At 42.1% G+C, this 22754-nt stretch overlaps 1 long non-coding RNA gene across 1 annotated transcript; it reads right to left on the bottom strand.

Moving 5' to 3' along the window:
- Positions 1–17463: 17463 nt before the first annotated feature.
- Positions 17464–21535, bottom strand: LOC114920180 (uncharacterized). Its single transcript, XR_003808483.2, has 2 exons — positions 21194–21535; positions 17464–19878 (listed from the first exon to the last, which is right to left on the bottom strand). It is a non-coding gene; the product is annotated as an uncharacterized lncRNA (long non-coding RNA).
- Between the last annotated feature and the right edge of the window lie 1219 nt (positions 21536–22754).

Below are 22754 nucleotides of genomic sequence, written 5' to 3'. Positions count from 1 at the left end.
AGAAGAATGAAAGTCATATAGATATTTACATGCACACTCAGCATGCAGTGAAATGCCGGCCCTTAAAAGTTACTTATATTTGGAGCAGTGATGTCCTAATACCATGCGTCATTTAAAGCAATCATTTGTAACTTTTCCACCTTAATCAAAGATCCATGAACCGTTATTCTTCTGTTATTGTGTTGCTTGTTTTAGCTTATTTAGGCCAATAATTTAAGACATTTCTAAGAGAAATAGAAGCAGTTCTTACAGACGTATACAGAGGTTGTTTTGTGGTCACCTAATGAGGAACATTCCCATCTTTTACACAAAACATTCAAATAGACTGGATATGTCAGAGAGGTCACACAGGGACGTCACCAGGAGTCATCGCTTCATGAGAATAAGAAGACGTCTTTTATCATCGAGCGTCTCGGAGACGGAGAGCAGACATGGCAGGCTGCTAGATAGCCATCTCTGGGTGTAAGTGATACTGCTGAGCGGAGAGCAGGTCGTCCTCATGGCCTGTAAGCGATGACAAACACGATGTCTGATGGTCCTATACAGTGGGAGTCTTTTTTTCTTGTGGAACTATTTGACACACTTTTAAAGGAAAGGATTGTCCCCCCGTGTAAGAGCAGACAACCGCTGTGTGTTTTGGCCACATTCTCTGAGCCAAATGAGTCATGTGTGCTGCAGGTGAAAATTAGGTCAGCATTGTGTTTGTGTATTTACATATGTGCGAATGTGTTTGAGTTTGTTTTAAGTAGTGAGCAGTGTGTAGGGGAAGTCCAAATATCAAAGGGCTAATTGTCAAGCAGGAAGTCTGATGTGGAAATCAAACATCCTAATAAGTTGTCAGAGGCAGCCAACAGCAATAACACAGCGGCCGTGCATGTGTGCAAAGACAGACAGGTAGATTAGTAGACACAGGACAGACAAACACACAGCCCTGATAATAGGACTGACCAAAATACACCCGCTTGTTAATGTTCCAGATTTAAGTTTTCAAAATTAGGACAGAGTAGTTAATAAACCAAGCTTGATTAAGGTTCTTCTCAGCTTTATGAAACAGTCAAATACTGATTAAATGTTAAGTCCCTGCTGTCTGAGCTGCTCTCTTAAACATCCCTTAAACTGAGCAAAGTTCATCTGGAACCTATATAAACTCCTAACTTGGGTTCTTATGTATAAGTCCAGCACTGGGTTGCACCAGCTCTGCACAAGTTCAAACGTAGCCCAGTTTTCACACAAGTTCTATCTGACAACAGAGTTTACGTTTTATATTTGGTAAAATGGTAATTGACTTGTAAAGCACTTTTCTAGTCTTCTGACTACTCAAAGCACTGTTACACTGCAGGTAGTGGTTGCTGTGTTAAGTGCCAATCTAACTAACACCATTCATACGCTGCAGACGAAGCAGCGGGAGCAATTCGGGGTTAAGTGGCTTGCTCAAGGACACATCGGACATGTTGCTGCAGGAGCTGGGGATCGAACCCTCAACCTTCCGATTGACTGAGCCACAGCCGCCCCACTTTCATTTATGGTGTTGCACCAGCTGAGAGAGGCAGCCAAGTTCAAATGAAGGCCTAAGTTAAAAACTTACATCTCAAACCTCTCTCCTTGTAGGTGTAAAGTTCTCCGTAAAAAAATATGGTTGTCATGGCGATCATTCTGAAAGGTGGGATAACTTGGAGGATGAGGAGTAGCCGAGGGTTTTATCGGCTGTTTAGCGTTGGTTGTGTGTTCTCCATGATAGATTATACATCACTCTCATTGGGACTTCATGGGGACAAAACATCATGTGAACGCCAATTTATGACCAATGTTCATGCAAGTTAACACAAACATTTCTTCATTTCTATTAAAGGTTTTGATTTTGGTAAATGCTCAAATCAAGTTTGGTTGCAGTGAAGTCCTGATTATAGGCAGTCCACATTAAGGTCCATTAAATCCACTGATTACAAAAGAAAATCCACTCCAGCCCCCCTCCTCCCTTCTCCATACCTGACACCTCTGGGGCTTCGGTCGCTTCTCTCCGGGGGGGCTGATGGGAGTCAGGCCCGGTAGACGGAAGGACAGGGTGAGCCAGAACACTTGCAAGGTCAATTCCACATGTGACCGGTATTTCGTATTTAATGAGAGCTGCTGTCACTTTGATTCAGGGCACTCAGTGGAGAGAGAGAGAGAGAGAGAGAGAGAGAGAGAGAGAGGAGGAGAAAGAAGAAGCAAGAAGAGGGGGAAATGTTTGAGTGGAAGAAAAGTTTTACATTTTGGGATTAGTATTCAAAAGGAACATTTATATTGATGTAGTTTTGGACATAACATACTATAATGTGCTCAAAACAAACACCAAAGTGACATAATGCCTTTAATCCCACCCCTTTCACTGGGCCCCCATCTTTGTTACCTCCCACCCACATTCCCTTGCTCCTCCAAAACCTCCTGCCCCCCTCCCGACTCCCGCTCCTGGCCCACGCTGCAACCTCATTAGGTCATGTGTACTCAGTCCTGTTGTTCTTGCGTCCCTTAATTTCCACTGTTATGGGGACAAAGGGAGGCACAAAGCGCATCGCAGTCCAGGGTCCTTGCACTCGACCTCATTCACTCATTACTGTCGCCATAGAAACTCGCTTTCTTCATCACCTCCAGGCGACCCCTCCCACAGTGTGTGGACAAGTGGAATGTTATCATGGAGCCATTTGTAGGTGTGTGTGGACTCAAACTTCTGATAACTGGAGCTACTGTGTGACTCGATTAGTCTACGCTCCCGTCTTTGAGCGTGTCATGTTGAGGGCAACCTTTCAAAACCATCTTTTGGGATCAGGTAATTACTGGCGGATGCAGAAATGTAAAGGTGTGGATCAGGTTTCTTGACTCTGGATCTCCCCCAAATGCCAAAGTAAAAAAGTTCTTTATGATTTTTAAGTTTAAAAAAAAAAAAATAGACCTGCAAACACAGGAAGTGTATTTTTGATCAGTCTGTCCGCTGGTGTCTGCCATGTCAGAGACTGGTGATGAGTGTGTGTGTGTGTGTGTGTGTGTGTGTGTGTGTGTGTGTGTGTGTGTGTGTGTGTGTGTGTGTGTGTGTGTGTGTTTAACATATTAAGACCAGGGTTGGCCAAAGGTTCCCCTTTTGTAGCAGCTGGGAGAAACGCTTTTTTCACCAGACATCACTGTGGTCTGACTTTTTGGAAAGAGAGCCATGAACCCTGAAACGTTTTGTGTAATTGTCCAAGAAATGCAGCAGCACATTTACACAGCTACAGGCTTCAAAAAATCGATCTCAATGATTCCTGTAATACAAAAGACGTTAGGCTCTGCAAAGAAGCATATACAATTAATCACAATTCTATTTTTATTTTTTAGCTTAATTTTATTAGATTTGTTTGCGATCTTTGGAGAGACAAGACAGCAGACAGAGCCGGAAATCAGTGACAGAGAGAGAGAGAGAGAGAGAGAGAGAGAGAGAGAGAGGACAAGGGGGAAAGGAGCCATAGGTGGCAAACAAATCCGAGTTGCCTGACCTTAAGACTGCAGCGTCCATACATGGGGCAACCGGACAAACCACTAGGCCATCAGAACCCCACAATTCATCACAATAGTCCTGCACAGACAGAAACACTATAGGAAAAGAACTTGGTGTGGACAGTTCCTGAAAGTCTGCTGAATGAGAGAGAATCATCAATTCAATTTCCAAGATACTTCTAAGATTTAGACTCCCCCTTGAAAGTGTTTCCTGAAAGGTGTAATCTTTCAAACTCCGGTCCTTGCTGAAAACTTTTATAGCTGCATTTTTAAAACCTAAAACATAGCAGAAATGTGTAGGGCTGCTACCTAGCTTATTTTATTAGCACCTTCTTAATCACTGCATTCAGGAAACACATTCAGGTGTACTTTTCTCCGTATACACCCTCAACTGCAAGCTTTCATTCCAAATACAGTTTGCACACACACACACACACACACACACACACACACACACACACACACACACACACACACACACACACACACACACACACACACACACACACACACACACACAAAAGAAAGGGCTCCCTCTGCTGAGCTCTTAGTACAGCTCGCTTCAGCCCCCTCCTCTCTCTCTCTCTCTCTCTGACCATCTCATCAGCACTCACCTGAACTCACTGCCTGCTTCAAGCTGTTTTTCTTGCTCTATCACCTCCATTCACCATTGCTGATTACATCATTTCCACTACTTTGTTCTTCATGCGGTACTTAAAAGCCAGGAGAATCCAAAGACGTACGTTCTCTTAAAACTGAAAATGCACTCATGGATGTTGCAACTACATTTTGTTTGTCTGAAGAATGATTCATACATTCATCAAACTTCCCCCTGATAATGATTACAAATGACTGATGTGTTCTGTTACTGATTTCCTAGCATGAATTGATAATTTATTCCTTAATCTTCAAACCCAATTTGAGTTCTGTCTAAAGCAGAAAATATGACAATTCAATTACTGACCATGCCCATGCCCTTTGCTAGTGTTTAAGAAGCACATAAAAACAGATATGGTCCAAGTTAACCAAGTCACCCCCCCACAGGGAAAAAAAGAACATTGTTAAGTGGGAAACTCAAAATGTGACTTACAAACTGCTCCTTATTATATTATCTTTGTAATGAGGCGTTCCAATATCTGCATAGGTAAACACTATACAGCTTTACAAACACACCGAATATTACAAACAATTTGACAAAGAAAATGTTGTTAATAGTTAGATTTAAATTGATAAACAATGTCTTTGTATTTCATCGGGGGCATCGACTCTTGTCTAAAAAGTGTTTGTAACCCTTTCAATTTGATGAAGTGATTCTAAACTCTGAGCGGGTCTAATCACTTTGTTTTGGACTATCTGGCTCACCATCTCCTAAAAGTACAACACTGTCAAGACGGCCAAAGGTGAACTTCATGCAAAGTCATGCAGATGTTCTTCTCCTTTCGCAAGCTCGTCTGCTGCTGAGCACTATTTATATGAAGAGAATTGATTTAGCCATGAAAATCAGTCATTTTGAATGCTGCTGTGTCCATGCTGCTAGAACAATAAGGAGAGTGAATGAGTGCATGCATGCAGCAGGAAGAGCAGGCCAGGCAGGCTGGGTATCAGTACATCACTGTGAGGTTGAATCTGCCTGAGACATGTGGCCTGTACGGACTTGCCCTGCAGTCCCCAGGTGAGCCCTCAGCTATACTCATTATTATCTCCTAGAGGAAATGCCACCCAAGTCAAATGGAAAGGCTGCAATTTGAGGAAAGATGCAGAAAAAAACATCCAAATAAATGCAGCATGTTGGATGAAAAAGACGAAACATGAAGGGTATCCAGGTGCATCTTTTCTGACATGTCAGGTTTCAGAAATTGCAGCGAGAGGATGTTCATTGTTGACACGTTTTATAAACAATTCTGCAGAGAGACAGCTTTGTTACAACGTGCAGTTTAGCTGCTGAAAAATCAAGTTCTGCACATGCATGAAGATGAGAGAAGTAGCGAAGTCGTTTGGTGATTCACAGAAATGAATTGTACTTTTCTTCCTCGTCATGACACAGCAGCATAGGAGAAGAAAAGAGGTGCAGTGAAAGTAAATGAAAAGAGTAAAACAAAAAAAGATCAATGTAATTTGGATGAGATGTATTTTTAATGAGGCTCCAGTCATGGAGGGGTTAGAGAGCAGGCTCATCTGAAGAGCAGCGAATGGGGGGAGAGGAGACGAGGCGGTCGAGCCACTATTGATCAAAGAGCTGCTGGAGGTAGGCTGGCACCATGACGGGGTGACCTGCACTGATGTACAGTACGGAGGCTCAGACAGCGAAGCGGGAGGAGAACGACTGGACATCACCTCATGCTCTCTTTATTCTGTGTTCTTTGGGTCAGTATAAGTCCTGGATGGTCGGCAGGTCTGCACTGGTGATTTTTTTTCTGCAGAACTGATTGTCTGTTGCAGATCAAAACCAGACAGTGATGGAAGTGCACAGAACAGACTTGATGAAAACATGATCAGCAGTTCCTGTGGCATGTTCAACATCCTGAGGTTGATGCAAGAAGTACATCCTCTGCTGGGCCTTTTTTCTGATAGTGTCTATGTAGCAGTGGCTCAATATGTGCAAACAAACTTCCTATTATCCAGATTGTTGGTGCTGCAGCAGCTTCTGAATGCTTTAATGTGTTAACATACATACTTTTGTAAATCAAAAAGTCCTGAGAATCTGTGAATTAGTCGTTTCATTAGCACAGTAGCATACGGCTGCAGTCCAATGGCAACTAAGAGATTACATTTTTGTTGAACATGCAGGTTTACATTCCTGCAGTAAATGCCCTGTCAGATGATTAAACGTGGATAATTAACCACAGAAAAGACAGATTTCAGCATTCTGGGCTCTGAGTCAACAACCTGGAGCTGCTATGTCTGGGATAAGATGAGGTAGACTGTCTCTCCAGGTGTGAGTCAGACTTTTATCAAGGCTCCAGTCAAGAAGTCTAACAGCACATCAGCACAGTGACAACGCTCAGTGGCACAGTAGCCGTAAAGCACCTCAGGGTGGATTCTTGTCTTGTGTGACTCTAGGAAAGGTGTCACATCCTCCCTTAATCAATAAAGAAGCAGGAAGACTCCCACCTATTATCCACTATTACCATTTAACCCCCCTGGCCCGTCTCTCTCTCTCTCTCTCTCTCTCTCTGTAGCCCCAAGCCACAGGAGCTCCTCTACAAACCAGCCCAGCTTCCTCCCACCAGTGGAGACAGACCAGTGGCTCCACAGCACCTGATAATCAATGTCTGCCCCTCTGCACCCTAGGCCCCAGCCTGCCTCTTCAGCTCCACTAAAGGTCCCTGACACACACAGGAGCACAATCACAAAACGTAAAATATGCATCCATGTGCATGCACGCTCTAATAAGCACGAGATAAGTACATTTAAATACACACAATAGTCCCTGGACCCCAGTAAGAGGGGTGCATTAACGCTGCTCGCTCCCTGTGTGTCTCCAGACCGCCCTCCCCTGTGCAGACACAGACATTGACTGCTGGATCACAAAGCCTTTACCTGAGTCAATAAAAGTCCCTGCACAGAATTGATTTGGCAGGGCAGGAGAGTGGAAGTGGGGACAAGAGGGTGGGGGCCGAGCAACAGGACTCTGAAATCTATAGATGGATTTTTGACTCTGGTTGACATCTGTGAGCGGCGTTGTCAGTTATCTTCCTTTGTTTGCTGAGAAACAGGGAAAGCCTGACTCGATAGCAGACGGAGCAGACAGCGTTATCTGTCGCAGGCTGATTGTGCAGGACAAGGAAAAAGAACAGACAATTAAAGATTTCCCCGTATAAGACATCACAAAATGATCTTATTTCTACTTTCTGCTGCTTTGTATTGAGCCTAACTGCCAAAGTTTGCTGCTGCAACCTACACGTCATCTGATCCATTCTCCATTTGTTTCAAGCTCCCCATAAATATTGCAAAGGAAGCAGGCCCCAAATGAGAGTGACGAGTGAAAGAAACAAGGCAAGATAAAGTTCGTCATAAAATCTAAACCACTTCTTCGCCCCTCACACACAGCCTAGTTTTTTTTTAAAAAGTTCTGCAAACATTGCTGCAGAGTCTGGGGGAATAAATGAGTGGTGGTCTGCAGAGAAACTTAAACTAACATTACAGCTAAATTGCTGTTGATTAATTCTGTGAGCACTTTGCACTGTTAATGTACTCTGTACTGCAGAAACAAAGACTGAAGTAGTTTAATCACACTTTCCCTGAAAGTATCTATTTGTATAGAATATGTAGATTTTAGCAAAGAAAATAAAGAAAGGTTAAAACTTGAAACGCTGCTACTCTTGGGCCTCATCTTTTCTTCTTATTCTTTCAACAATTGTTTTGAAACAAGTCATGTTTCCATGAACAAATTTTTATTTGCATTTTGGAATATGACAATGCAAAGCAGTGACTGCAAAGATTCTTAATTATGCACAGAAAAAAAACACTTGCATTTTTTTCCCTTGCAAAAAAAAAATCATTATGCAAGATATGAAAACTCCTTCAAACCTATTGAACATGTTTGCTTTTTTTTAAACATTTTTAACACACTATTACTTGCAGCTAAATGCAGAATAAATACGACTTTGGAAAAAGACGAATGCTGCCTTACACATCTTACACCATCAATAGCAAAAATGAACAGCACTGTTATCAGGATTACAGCATTAGGAGGGTGCATTGCTAATAAACAAACATACCCTACATTGCATTATTCTTTAGTATGCTCTTGATCATTTTTGAACAACAATTGAGCTATAGGCCTATAAGGCACATAGCAACAGTATGATTCATTTTCAGTTCGGGTTTCATTTCATGGTACTTCTAGACAAAATATGTATGGTATAAATCACAAAGAACATTACTTGATATAAGATCACCAGACTTAATCCTTTAAAGTCGGTTGTAAATAAAACTATCACCACTCTCCTCCACCTCTTGTTCTATCAGCGTCCACATAGAGAGACTCTCTCCCCACACACGTGTGTTCATGTAACCTATGAAATGACTTCATGAGTGGCGACAGCTTATCTCTCCCTGCGGACGGGATCAATAGACTGGCGCTCTTGTGTTCCTTTTTGACGTGAAACCGCATATGCTCTGTAGTCTGCCTAGGTAAACACCCCAACCCCCACCTCGCCTTACATCATGGAGTTAAGAGAGAAAAAGATGTGGCTGATTCTTTTCAGAATTTACCCTTATGTCACCCGGCTTGATGCACCACAACGTTGTCGTGCACTTTTCGGTTAGTGTTGTGAGGACAGTGGAGTCCTCACTATCAGTGCATCTCACAGAGGAGTTATCCTGTAAACAGGAGGGACAACCTGTTAGCTGCAGACGGCTCGTCCTGTCGTATTAACACAGACCAGCAGTTCGTTTGGGTGTCAACAAGACGTGAGACCTCAGGCATGATGTCACATTGTGTTGATAATGTCAGTTTGCATGTGAGAGCCTCTGATAAGCACAGCCAGTGTGAGCACAGCAGATCTCGGGTTAAAATCTCCTGAAACACTCTTGTTGTCTCAGAGGCTTATTGAAACAACTGAAATAGATCAGGACAGATTGCAACAGATTCTGGTCGCTGTTGGGTAACAGTCTTAGCACGTATGGTCACCACTTTTAGGGAATGTCAAAAAATACTATATTCAGGAGGGAGGGAGGGGGGGGGGGGGGGGGGGGGGGAGGGGGGGGGGTTTGACATTTTTCTTCTAAAACTGCCCCTAGTTTGAAACACCCTCCAATAAAGAAATGTATAACTTTGAATAAAGTAAAATTATGAAACTGGTGGAAGTCGTTTAATCATGAATGAGTGAGAGAAATTATGTGGTTTTATATTTTTATTTCGAACATATTTGTAAAATTTCTTTAAAAAAATGAATGTTTTGCCTAAAGACACAAACCCTCTTGTCAACTTGGACAATGTAAAACCATAATAGTGACAAGCGTTACACCATCAAGAGCCTTTCAGACAGGACGCTGTCACGCCCATTCATTGTCTATTGTGTTGCACCGCACATGAGCGTATCTGCGCAGAAGTTAAAACATGTTAAACTTTGGTGCAGCGCTCGCTGTCATCACCTCAAGATCAGATCACAACAAGCGTTGACCCACTTTCCCCACACACAGAGAAATATCTAGTTTGAAAAGAAATGTCCAACAATTTGGGCGGTGTGTGTTTTCAACGGCAGCAGAAATGTGTGTCGTGCTTGTGAAGCGTTCGTTATGGAGCTGCAGCTCCTGGACGAGCCTAAACTCTCCCACATCCTGTCTTGTCCTGAGGATTTCATGAACACACACCCTTTTCTTTTTGTGTTTCATACACGCTATTTGAAGAGCTGTTGTTGATTTGTTTTCTCATACAGTTTGCCTGCAGGTTAGGCTGAAAACATGCTCTCATCGATGACAAATATGTTACACACCAAACGTGCAAAAAGGTGGTCCTTCAGTTTTGCTTTCAGTGAATGAAATGGTCCTCCAAAACTTTCCAGATGTTTTTGTTCTTTTCTGGAGCGCTGTTGTTAAATCTCAACACCCTCCAGCATTGCAGCTTTTCCGCCACAGGATTCCTGCCCAATCACAGCCTCTTTGAGTGAAAGTGAGCAGACCTGCTGAAATCCTGAAGAAAAGTTATATTATAATTACTCTGAGCGCATTGAGTAGGGGAGGCTGGCTTTGGATCCTGTATGCTCAGGTCACACAATAGGCATCCACTTTGAGCGTCTGAGAGGGATCCATATCACACGCAGCATTGTGAGAGTCCTCACAAAAGCTGCGGGGAGAGATACTTTGTTACTCGAGTGCTTGCATATCAGTTTCCTTACAGCGCTGGAAAAAAAAAAAAAATCTCTTACAGTTGACAAGTGAAATTGTCTGTAACCCTTTGACCCGTGTGAATGCACATTGTAGTCCTCGTGTGTGTTTACACAGACGTACACATGCTAACACCCTGAATAAACACACACAGGCTCTTATGTCTATATGAGGAATGTTTAATGACGCTCACAGATGTCAACCAGAGTTTAACAGTTTGCTTGAGTGCTCACTAATTTATACGAGCGCTCTGTGATTACGTGAGCCTCGGTGGATTTGGACCGGGGACAAACACTGAGGATGTTTTGGACTGTTCATCTTTAGGAGGGCTTTCTCAGCTCTCTCATGTCAACGCAGTCTCTCACAGTCACTGACTTTAAATCTCGTTTTCTTAATGAGTTCAGATCCAGATAAGGGGAATACCTCCCTCTTCACCTACACCAACATAACAATTATTTTTATGCTCATTTATGGTTATCATTTTGTTTAACAAAAACTGCTGGTGAATACAGAGCCCTTATTACACATTAAGACAGAATAGATTTATATCAAACAAAGGTGTGCACTTCATGGCCTCAAAATTATAATTTGTGGCCTCAAATTAGTAATTCATGGCCTCGAGTTATAACATTTTCATCAATGTCACCAGAGGGGCTTCGTAAAAATCTCCTCACAGTGGCTTCATTTACAAAAGTTCTATTAGCAACAACCTAGCAAAAATGTTGTGTTAAAACAAAATACAAGGTATAATTTTTTTCTCAAGCTCCTCGAAAATGTGAATCACATTGAAATTCAATTGGCTGTCCACACCTCAGACCTGCTGTCTATTTCCTCATCCTGCTGAGTGCTCCACATTCCTGCACAGCTCAGCCTCTCATCCTGCTCCCACATCCTCCTCGCTGAATCCTCAGAAAGAGAGTCAGACAGAGCAAAAAAGAGCGGATCATATTGACAATTATTTCAGTGCGGCTGGCTCCAGGCAAATTAGATTGAATGGGCTGGAAAACAAGTTACATTAATCCAATTAGGCTATGATCAGTGGATGCTATTGGGCAGCGGGGGCAGAGCGGAGGCGGGTTTCTTTGAGCTGAGCAGCAGATAGAGACAAACAGAAAGGAGACAGAGGCAAGAGACAGGACTGGTGCTAATGTCTGCTCTAACTTAATAGAGAGGCTGCCTCGCTGCTCGCTCTGATTGACCACTCCATTACAACTGCACTGACATGACCACTGTGTGTGTGTGTGTGTGTGTGTGTGTGTGTGTGTGTGTGTGTGTGTGTGTGTGTGTGTGCGTGCATGCGTGTGTGTGTGAGAGGGTTATTTTTCAGAGATCAAACAAAACCAAAATTCAATCTATCTTAATCTTTTGAATTCTACATTAAACAAGCATAAACTGCAGTGACATTAACTACATGTTTGTGTGTGCATGTGTATGAAGGGGTGTGTCAGGGAATGCACAGTTTGCATGTCTGACATTCTGCGCTGCAGTCTGGGTAAAGCCCGGGCGCCCTTTACCCCACCATCTCTCTCTCCCCATCAGAGGGATGTGAATAATGGAGTAATTACAGGAAGCAAGGCCTGACGGCTAAACATTATCCTAACCAGAGGATCTGTGAGAGGGATTCTCCATGTGGAGAGAGAGAGAGAGAGAGAGAGAAAAGAGAGAGAGAGAGAGTCTGCCTCTAATTTTCAATATCTGGATTAAAGATTAGCTCTTCCTCTGATAGTTTATTTTCAATTGGATTCGTGTACTGTGGGTTTGTTTGTGCAAAGAGAGGGAGGTCTTGTTTTTCCAAGGTGTCTTTCAGCCTTAGATTTTATTTTTTTTATCAGCTTGGCTTATGGTTGCAATACACTGTAAAAAGTAATCTAATTACTTCAAATGTTGGCTTCAAATGAGGCCTACATTCACATCATCGCTCTTGAATGTCCACTAGTATTATTTAGTCCAGCACGTTAAGCAAGGTATCTTACTGCTTAACTGAACTACCTGAGGTAAGAAGAACTCCACACCCAGAGACAAACTACACATAGGTTGGACATGCACACACGCACACACCGATATTCTCCCCTGTCTCGCCCCTGTAATGCCTCTGTTGCTACCTCTTAAGACGGTACAGAATGGAGATCACTTTGTCACTGTCCACATGAACAGATAATAAAATCACAAGGACAGTATCATAGAAAGATATTCCTGTCTCTCTAACAGCTCTCACAGGGCCATCAAACATTACATATCTATAATTCAGAGGCCTCTCTGAATCTCCCACATACAGTAAACACTCTGAGAAATCTGTGCTATTTGACCCCGGCTGAGGTCCGACAGCGTCTGAGGTCAGCCCTAGGTGTCCCTGACAGTGTGGGTCCTGATGGGTCAGGAAACGCTGGACTTCTCCCAAACGACCCCTGAGGACCCCGAGGTGGCATTTTCCCTCCGATTAGAGCTAAAATACGGCTGCTGTTAGAGCTGCGGCCCCCCGGGCGATCATGATGGAGGGAGGAAGGAAGCTTCTTTTCCTGTTCTCCTCTCTCCTCATAACTCATCTGTCTTCTCTTAATTCTCTTTCTGTCCCTGAATCTATTCCCTTCTGGATTCTTTTGTGGAAAACTTTCGTAAAAAGTAAAAAAATAAAATAAAAATGAACCCACTTCACCTCTCCCAGGACAGGAACACCCATGACAGGGAGAGAAACCAACAGTTTAAGAAAAATCATTTAAAGTGACAGTAAACAAAACCACTGAAGCAGGGAGGGAAGGAGGGAGGGAGGGAGGGGTTGCTTTAACCTCTGGATCACACTTAAGCTAGTGTGCCATTAATGCCCAAACACACTCAAACAAACACTACATTAGCAAGTTCACTGCACAGTCCAAAAAAAGGGGATGGAGGGGGTTGGAATTAAAAGATTTCCCTCCTCAAACAGGATGGCACAGCAGAGCCCGTGACACAGCTTAAAGGAGGAAAACAAAAGCTGCAGTAGGTAGTCTAAACACCATTCAAATGGAAAATGAGACGTAATTACTGCCGCATTCCTGCCAGAAAGCACTTCTTTGACAAACACCCTCTTGTACTGTTTAAAATATTACTCAAATAATTAAATCAGGAGTGCAAAAAAAGAAAACCAAATGTTGGGCAAAATGTGGATCTTAAACCTGATGAATATTTACAAATCATTTGTCAACACGCAAGATATGGTTGGCAATTTGAAAAAAATACATGTGCACCCAGCGTTGATTGAAAGATGATTATTGATGTTTAAGGTTGCTGACATGGGCAAACAATCGGAAACAGCAGGTCAGATCATGTAGGAACAACACCTACACATTAGCACACTGATGGCAGAGGCTGCATAGTGACCATCAGAAGTAACTCATCCCATTCATACACATTTATACGCCGCTGGCCGAGCAGTGGGAGCAACTTGGGGTTAAGTGTCTTGCCCAAGGACACTTGGGAGAGTCGTTGAGAGTCGACAGACCCTCTGCTCCTTTAAAGACTAAACTCAAAGATTGTAAGTGAACCCCTCCAGAGACTCCATGAATCAGCCTGTAATAGAAACAAGCTAAGGTTGGCAAAGAGTATTGTCTCTACCCCTGACCACGCTCTGTGAACAGAGAATATGAACTATTGTCTTCAGAGCTGAGAAACAGGGTCTTACATTTCAATAAAGTCGGACTAAAGCCCTCTATTGTACACCAGTCGATCCTAAAAATGAATATCTTTATCTATCTGAATCCCAGATCAAAGTTTATTGAATATTTCTCTGAATATTTGTTCAGTGTCAGGATGTTGTGTCAATTGTTTGTTTGTTTCTTTTGCAAATAGAGCCACATTTCACATTTGTCTGACAATAATGTTCTATCAATCAAATCAATCAATCCATGATGTCATTCATTATATTCATAAAAAGTCTGAATTCATGTTTTGCCAGGTCAATCTGCAAAACCAGACCAAAACCAACTTTTTAAAGAAAGTTTGGGCGATGAATGGTCCTAACCATCGACTGTAAATATGGATGGAGCCTGAGTGACGTCACCCATCTGTCACTGCAGGGGGCTTTGGAGTCTTTTTATGAGCAGAAATGTAAACGTCAACTTGTATCACATTTGAACAGGACATGATTTTTTCACTCGTGTGTCTTTTTTTACTCTCTTTGCCAAAAAATCAAGACAGAAATAATCTGAATCTGTTTTTTTTAAAGGAGTGGAAGCACAGGTTTCTGACTTAAAAAACATAAAGTCTTACCGTATGCCAAAGTGCTAAGCAAACAGTCCTGCTCCCAGGGCTCAGGGTTTTTATATGAAACCTCACAATGATGCTTGTAGTTCACATTTTTGTTGTAAATCATAATAATTATGGTTTTGGTTATGCTAAGCTGCTCTGTGACTCATTTTCACACATGTGATATTTCTCTTTTCAGACCTTGTTAATACTTATGAGTCATGTTTCCAGTTTTTTTCAACAAACTCAAAGCGTGCTTTGTCAGAAAATGAGGGTTGAATATACAGTAGGCTCCACTGTAGATTGATTTGTGACCGCAGAGCTGACTTCAGGGGCCAAACTGGGGGCAAAAAGGGATAAAAGAGGTTTTATTTCTTGAGTTCAAACTTTTTAATAGGAATGGCTGCTATTATCGCTGCAGCTGAAAGAAAGACAAAAGAGCGGAGTCTTGGCACCTTGGTGTAGAAATGAATGTTTACTGCTTGGCTCTCTCTGTCTGCTACTTCCTTGTTTGTACTCTTACTTTTTTCTTTACTTTTTTTCTGCATTGGATGTCTGTCTCTTGCTCTCTCTCTCTCTCTCTCTCTTTGTGCGGCGCTCTCAGCTGCGGTCCAGATGATCTCTCAGCCTCTGTGATAAGTCGATTTTGTAATTCCCTGTGTTTTCAAAGGCATCATTACAGCTTATTTATATTTGGAAGCTGACTCTTGGCCTCCCCACGTCAGGAGACAATCACGAGGGAAGCCCATTTTGTGGAGCCCTGTCTCGTTCTGTTAGGAAACGGAAAAATAAATCATAGTGGAGGCAGACTGAGTGGATAATAGCTGGAGTCAAACACACATACACACACACACACACACACACACACACACACACACACACACACACACACACACACACACACACACACATACACTATCTCTACTGCCTCACACTTTTGGCCGGTAGATTTTAAAGAGTAGTAACCAAAATATGTTTTAGCAGGAAGCATTCTCATTTATGCTCAGTAAGACACAATTTAAAAGATGATAGTGGGACGCCGATAGCCGAGCGGTTATGTTGCACGCCCCATGTACTACAGAGTCCTCATCGCATCGGCCGTGGGTTCAAATCCGATCTTGGCCCTTTGCTGCATGTCATCACCCCACTCTCTCCTCCCAACACTTCCTGTCTCCCTACTGTCCTGTCTAATAAAGGCAAAAAATCCCCCCCCCCCCCCAAAAAAAAAAAAAAAGCATCCCGTTAGACATATCTTAAACATTTCCAAAAATATTGGATTTACTCACTCTGTTGACAGGGCGACACACAAAAGTTAATTCAGAATCTAAACATACATTTTTTCACACATTTTTCAGGGACTGTGGAGCATGCACAGAATGCCTAGTCCAAGTTGGGTCTGATTGTGGTGAAAACATGCACGAGTAAATTGATCTTCACGATGGTAGCTCAGTCTGTATAGGGACTGGGGTTGGGAACTGGAGGGTTGCTGGTTCAAGGAGCGGTGCGGACCAAAATATGAAAGTTAGTCTGGTAGCTGGAGAGATGCCAGGGCATTTCCTGAGCATAGCTGCCCTTGAGCAAGGCACTGAACCCCCAACAGCTCTGGTGCGCTCCATGTGTAGCAGCCCCACTTAGACATATCTCCAATAATGCATGTCCAGAAGGTCCTGTCCTCTCAAAAACAGAAAACCAGAATGTCCCTCGGGATTCAAAAAGTATGTCAAATGAAAACAAAATCTCCAACAGTAATATCAATGTGTGTTAGTCCGACTTTGAGAAATTCCATTTAGTACCATTTCAGTCTGACTAACATGTTTGGATGTTTTTTTTAAAGTCCAGTTTTAGTCGAACTAACACAACAAATACTTTTTTTCTAACAACATGTAAACAAACTTGTTTTGAGGGTCGACGCATCGGAGTAGATGCTAAGTTTGCTGCTTTCCATTTTTTGTAACTCAATGCCTCCACATAGTAAAACAGCATTCCCTTTGATATTTGAAACCTTTAAATTCCATGTCAGGTTGTGAATGTAGAATCAATATGTTCAATAAGAAAATCAGTCTTCCATTAAATCTAAATGTTTTAAAAAGGGGCCACCAAAGACACAACACTTGTGTTTGTGTTGAACAAGTTTAATCACTAAATATGTAAACTGACCCCCCACCCCCTCCTCCTGCCCGCTGTATTCCCATCACATATCTGTCCTGCCACGTCCCCAACGCGTCTGCATCCGTCTAGGAATAGAGGCTGTTTTTTCTCCTTCGGGACAGTCTGGTGCCAGAGAGAGCGCTGTGGGTAAACCTCGTTACCCGCCCCACCACCCTGACAAACAAACCACAAACAAACCCGCTGGGGCCCCAGGCACCAACAAAACCACCGGCCCCAGCCCCTCAGTCTGCCTAAGTCAGCTGCCTGTCTGTGTGTGTGTGTGCAATTGTTTCAGCTGAGTGAAAAAAAAAAAAACTCCCCTATGTGAAAGGCTTTGTATTAAACAGGGAGAAAGACTCAGATTGTTGGGTGTCATAAGCTAAAAAGGAAACCAGAAATGTCTAAAATCTCAGACAGAAGTAAATAATAGAGGCCACTTGACTTGTCAATAAACCTTAAAGGTCAATCCTGCATTACCTGGAGTAACATTTATTTTTCCAGTTGCACATCGTGTGCTGAAGAGAATTTCATTTTCAAAACATTTACAGTAAAATATACCGATCTGTGACAGTTTTAGTGGTCAAAACTTTAATTAAATTTTTATTTTATTTGTGGGGTGCCAGCCATTGCTGACCCTGGAAAAAGTCGTTTTGTCTGTTTTTTTGTTGCCAACTTTGTGAAAAACCCTTCAAAGGAAGTAAAAGTATAAAACTCAACAACCTTATAATATTTATAATAAAAATAATGAAAACAGAAATCTTCAACTAGGCTTTGTTTTAATAAAGCTTTTTGTATTAAACCCCAACGTTAACAGTAAACACAACAACCACAATAATATAACACCAGCAATTTTAAATAAAAATAGTCTTCTTTCTGAGGGAAACATCAACAAAAAAAACCTCATTCAGGCTTTCATCTTTCAATTCTTGAATTCTTGGTTCAAAACAATCTTAGTCTTCACGGGTAAAAACAAATAAAAAAATAATAGTCTGTTTGATTCACTTTAAAAAATAATAATAATCCCATTCAAAGCTTGTCAGTCAGTCAGGTCACGGAGCAGTCTTTGGACTGACCTGCTGTCCCTGATTATCCTGCTGAGAGGAATTCTGGTAAGCAGTTGAGCTGAGCGGTGGAAGATCTTAGAAATAAGGCACAATCCGAGCCTAAACTACCCCGATTTGGCACAATCTGTCCATAGACATTAGTCTCTCTTTCAACACACACACTACTGAATTGCGCTGCCTGTTTGACAGGCGTGACATCATAAGAGTGCGTCGCAGCGGAGCGGACTCCGTTGCACAAAAAAACGACAGGATGTCAGACTGAACCATAAAACACAGAACCCAAATGCATCACTCCAAAACACTAGTTCTTTAATCAGAAGAATGGTCAGTTCACTGGAATCCAGAAAAAAAAAGCAGAGGTATCCAAATCGTAAGGCAAAAAGACTGGTTCAAAAATACAGAAACTGATCAGAATTACTCATCAGCAAAATCTTCTGGGAATGCTGGAACTCTGTCACAAAAAAACAAGACGAACGGAGGGGACCACAGGGATTAAATACTCAAGGGGAGTGAAGACAGCTTGACACAGCTGAGACACATCAGGTATCCACATATGTGAGAGACACAGGCGGGAGGGTAGGAAGCAAAGGATCGACACAGTGTAAGTATCAAAGTAAACAGGACACACAAGACATGAAACATGAGAATAAAAAATAACTTTACTATCCTGGAGATTGGACACAGGAAGAAAGCCTGAAGAAGAAGAAGACAGCCTGACTGGGCAACAACATCGTTATTACATTAATTCAACATCAGCAAATCCAGGAAATTCTTCATCTTCAGATTCTGCCTCCAAGATATCAATGACTCTTTGGCGCTGTTGTCTGTCCCACTCAGCAGCTGCCGGGCATGGTTTGGAGCTGGGCAATATTAACAACTCGCAAATCCTTACCAGAATCCTCCAGGACAACTTCATAGTTTAAAGGACTTACTTTTCACACCATATTTTCAGATACAAATTGTTTCTGGTCAGTAAACTGGGCCGGTCAGTAAGTTGGGTACACTGGTTGATCTGGATCTTAGATTAGCTGTCCGGCTAACAAGTAGCTCTTCTCTTATTTTAAATTTAATAACAATGGGCCGCTAATATATGTGTAGAATGTTGTTCACCACCTTGCATATGTTATGGAATATGCATGCGCCTGCGACAGGAACAGCTTTTTGATGAGACTCCAAAGCCCCCTCTATATTTATTCAGTCAATTCATACTGGTGTCCCAGTTTGTGATTTTAACATCGAGTTAAGGCATTGCAGAAGTGAAGGCGAGACGTTACAGAGGCGTAAATATCCAGCCTTGAACTGGCAGTATAAAAGAGGGCGATGTAATAGTTGCTGAGTTGCTTATATTCCAGACTGGACATAAGTTGAAGACTTCCCAAGATAACAACATTGCCCCCCCTTCCACCTCTGCTCCTTTCTAACTTTAATTAATGTTTTCTTTTTCTTTCTGATTCTCCCCGACACTGTGTTGTGGTTGACTTAAAGCTGAAGTACAGTTAGGTGTGGACTTTACACTCTCTCGCTCTGCTGTAGGCCAATAAAATTGTCAGTCCCATTATCAGCTCACATGCCTTTCATGAGTATCTTTATATGTCTGCAGGACTGTGTGTGTATATGTGAAGCTTTTATTACACTGTTTTTTTAATCTTAATCATATAAACTTGTCAACATGGCGTCTATTACAAGAACATTCGGGAGAAGTTAGTCACCAACAGTGCTGCCAAGGCACATCAGGCTTAGTTTTGCTTTACGGCGCTCATTTTTAAGCCCAAAAATATAAGCAATTTATTTTTGTTGCTGCACTCAAAGTTTAAGGGAAGGATGCTTTAGCAGGGAGGCTATTTTGGTTTTTGAAGGGATGGCATCCTTACTAAGCTGCTTTCGTCACTGGATTGTTGCTGTACATGTTACAGCTGGCAGAGAGGAGCTACAAACAGTGATTAGTTGAATGAGGGAGGAGGTCAATTCATAGTAATAATTACTACAGAAAGTTGCTTTCATTGTAATATCAGGGATGAAAAACACTCAGAGATTGGCACACATTAGTCAGGAGCTACATGAATAGAAATTGTACAGAAAGCGCCTCAGGAGGATCCGGGGACGGTACTTCCTGAGGAAGAAAGGAAACAACAGTTCACACGAGCATTTAATTGTTTAAAAAAGAAGAGTAAGTGCCTTCCAGACATTTATGCAAAAGGAATAAACAATTAGACACACACACACACACACACACACACACACACACACACACACACACACACACACACACACACACTAGATCTGTCCGTGTGACACAGGCGGGCATGCAGCCAGAAGCAAACATCACACCCACACTCCAGTGCCCGGGGGGTGAGAGGGCGAGGAGGGATTTTGGAAACTAATGCTCACTTGGCCCGTCTAATGAAGCATTTAATACACAGTGCTGGGAATGCAGAACAAGCATGATTCATGCAGCAATTAAACTGTGCTCCAACATCTACTGGAAAATAACAAAAAAGTAATAAAATGCTGCTGCCGCCAGCTTCACTAGGCAAACTGTTTTTTGCAGAGAAATCTATAGATGTGTATCCAACTAAAGTATAGGTGGTGTGCATTTCTGTTTACTGTACTTTATGAGGAGGTGCTGTGCACAAATAATGACTGATTCATGTTTGTTTTACACTGTTAGATGGGAGAACAAACTGAGAGTAAAAGGTTGGACAAACATATGAAAAGCATTTTAAAGCCAATTATTATATTTCCTGCACTTTTCAAGTGAGTGAAAGGAGTGAATACAAATCTTTTTCACCCCATCGTTTCATATCGTATTCATATTGTAGGTTTTTATTTTCTTTAATGGGGGCAAAAAACAACAACATTTTTATTTAAGGGTTTTGGAGAAGATAAATGGTAAATGGACTTGAGCTTGTTCAGCGCTTTTCTACTCTTCTGACGACTCAGAGCGCTTTAGCGTTTATAGATGCACGGTGCGTGTGTGAACAACCAGATCAGGAGGATTTCAGGAGCAGTCCTTCTGAAACTCTATAAATGTTCTGAGTGAAGGTGTGTAAACGGCGTACTCAATCAAATTGTTACTCATAGATGCAATAATCTAGGTCCAATAATCTGGAATTCAAAAAGAGAGAAATAAAAAACTGCTTCCCACAAATTCTAAAGACTATTTGGTTTCTTGTGAACTTTCCCCTAATAAGTTTTATTATTTGATTTCATTCCTTCCAAATTAAACTTTGACCTTTTCTTCTCTGTAGCCTAGATCCCCAGATATCTGTTGGACTAATGAAGAGTCATAACATTATATTGTTGTTTCATTTCTACAATTTTAGTTTAACTGACTAAATAACACAACAAACTTATACAAACAAGATATATTTTCAAAAACAGGCGATTGTATTGCCAGTGAACAAAACATAAAAGGACAAACTCACTCTTGCAATGACTCAGGGATTTTCCCACAAGGCAACAGCAGGACTCCTTTGGGTGAAAACATTGTGATTTGATGAGCTGGCAGTTTTGTTGCTTTGTGATCGCAGCCTGTTGACGATCCCGACGGAGTCAGCGGCTCGATGTAAACATAGAGGTACCGCAACTCAGACCAGGTGGCGTTTATTCAGCCACTTCACTGTGTATTATTCCTGAGCAATTACATGACCATCCCGTGTAGGACACAACGGAATGAACACAAACAGAAACCTGATCTCCCTCTGAGTGGTTCGCTGTCCATGCAGCGTCAGAGGCAGACAGGGAGGGTGTGTGTGTGTGTGTGCATGTGCGTGGCTGTGTGTGTGTGTGTGTGTGTGTGCAGAAATAGCATTTTTTTAAAGCTCAAAACATTTTCTTTTCACAAACTATCCCTGTTTTTTCCTCTTTTTTTTTTAAACCAAAATGAATGCAGGACTATCTTATCCTCCTTATACGAGTTGCTTCAGCTTCAGTTTTATGACCAAACATGGATTATTGCTGACTGGGAAATATTTACGATGCTCCTTTGCTGTAATGGTTCAGCTTTATTTACCATGTGATAAGACTTTATTGCTTTTATGGCAGAGAACTATAGCAATTAGCAGTTGTAGTGCAAACAACCTGCTGGTCACTCCCTTTGTGTGTGTGTGTGTGTGTGTGTGTGTGTGTGTGTGTGTGTGTGTGTGTGTGTGTGTGTGTGTGTGTGTGTGTGTGTGTGTGTGTGTGTGTGGTTAAGAGTCCTCAGACCTCAGCACACCCTGACAAAACCCATCTGTCACATCACATGTTTCAAGCTGACTTTTTACCTTTGCCTTTCATAAATCGATTGAACTTTGAAGATGTTATAAACGACCAAAGTACGACACCCTCTCACATCCAGACATTTGAGTTGCAGAGCACAAGATTTGACGAGAGGAGTTTATTATTCATAGACCTCAATCAGAACCCTGCTGCCTGTTTTGAAGTAATGTTGATAAAGTGATGGAAAATAAGATCGCGATTCCGTATATAGTGTTTTATTGTGAAATTGACCGGATGCTCTGTGCGTTTCCTAGTCTGACTTCCTGTCCAAGTTGTCATACTCTGCCCAGCTTGACGTTTGCCTGCAGCGTACTCCATCAGCAGAGCGCAGTACCGTTGATGGCACGCTCCGGAGACGGTTATGTGTTAGTAAATCTGAAATAAAAAACTATTTGGCGTACCTTGTTCTCTAAGTGCGAGACAGTTATGTACAGGTTTGTCTTTGGGTTTTAGCTTCAACTTACTATAGGCCTCGTTCCAATGTGCGTTTATTTTTAAAGGTGTCTGCAAGGAGCAGCTGGAGCGACAGTGTCATCCTCAGCTCTGTTCAGTGTGAGCACTAAATCGCTTCTCCAGACCGCACTAATGCACTAAATATATTTTTAAACAGTGTGGCTTTTTTTCGGGAAAGTCCTCTCTGATATATAATGAGAGCAATGGTAGCCAAATATTTAGATTTAAACCCACATGATACTCAATCACTGCAGACATCCACTGTCCAAACAC

This window comes from Labrus bergylta, chromosome 20, assembly GCF_963930695.1.
Source record: "Labrus bergylta chromosome 20, fLabBer1.1, whole genome shotgun sequence".
Lineage (NCBI taxonomy): Eukaryota > Metazoa > Chordata > Actinopteri > Labriformes > Labridae > Labrus > Labrus bergylta.
This window is presented reverse-complemented; position numbering and strand designations above follow the sequence as displayed.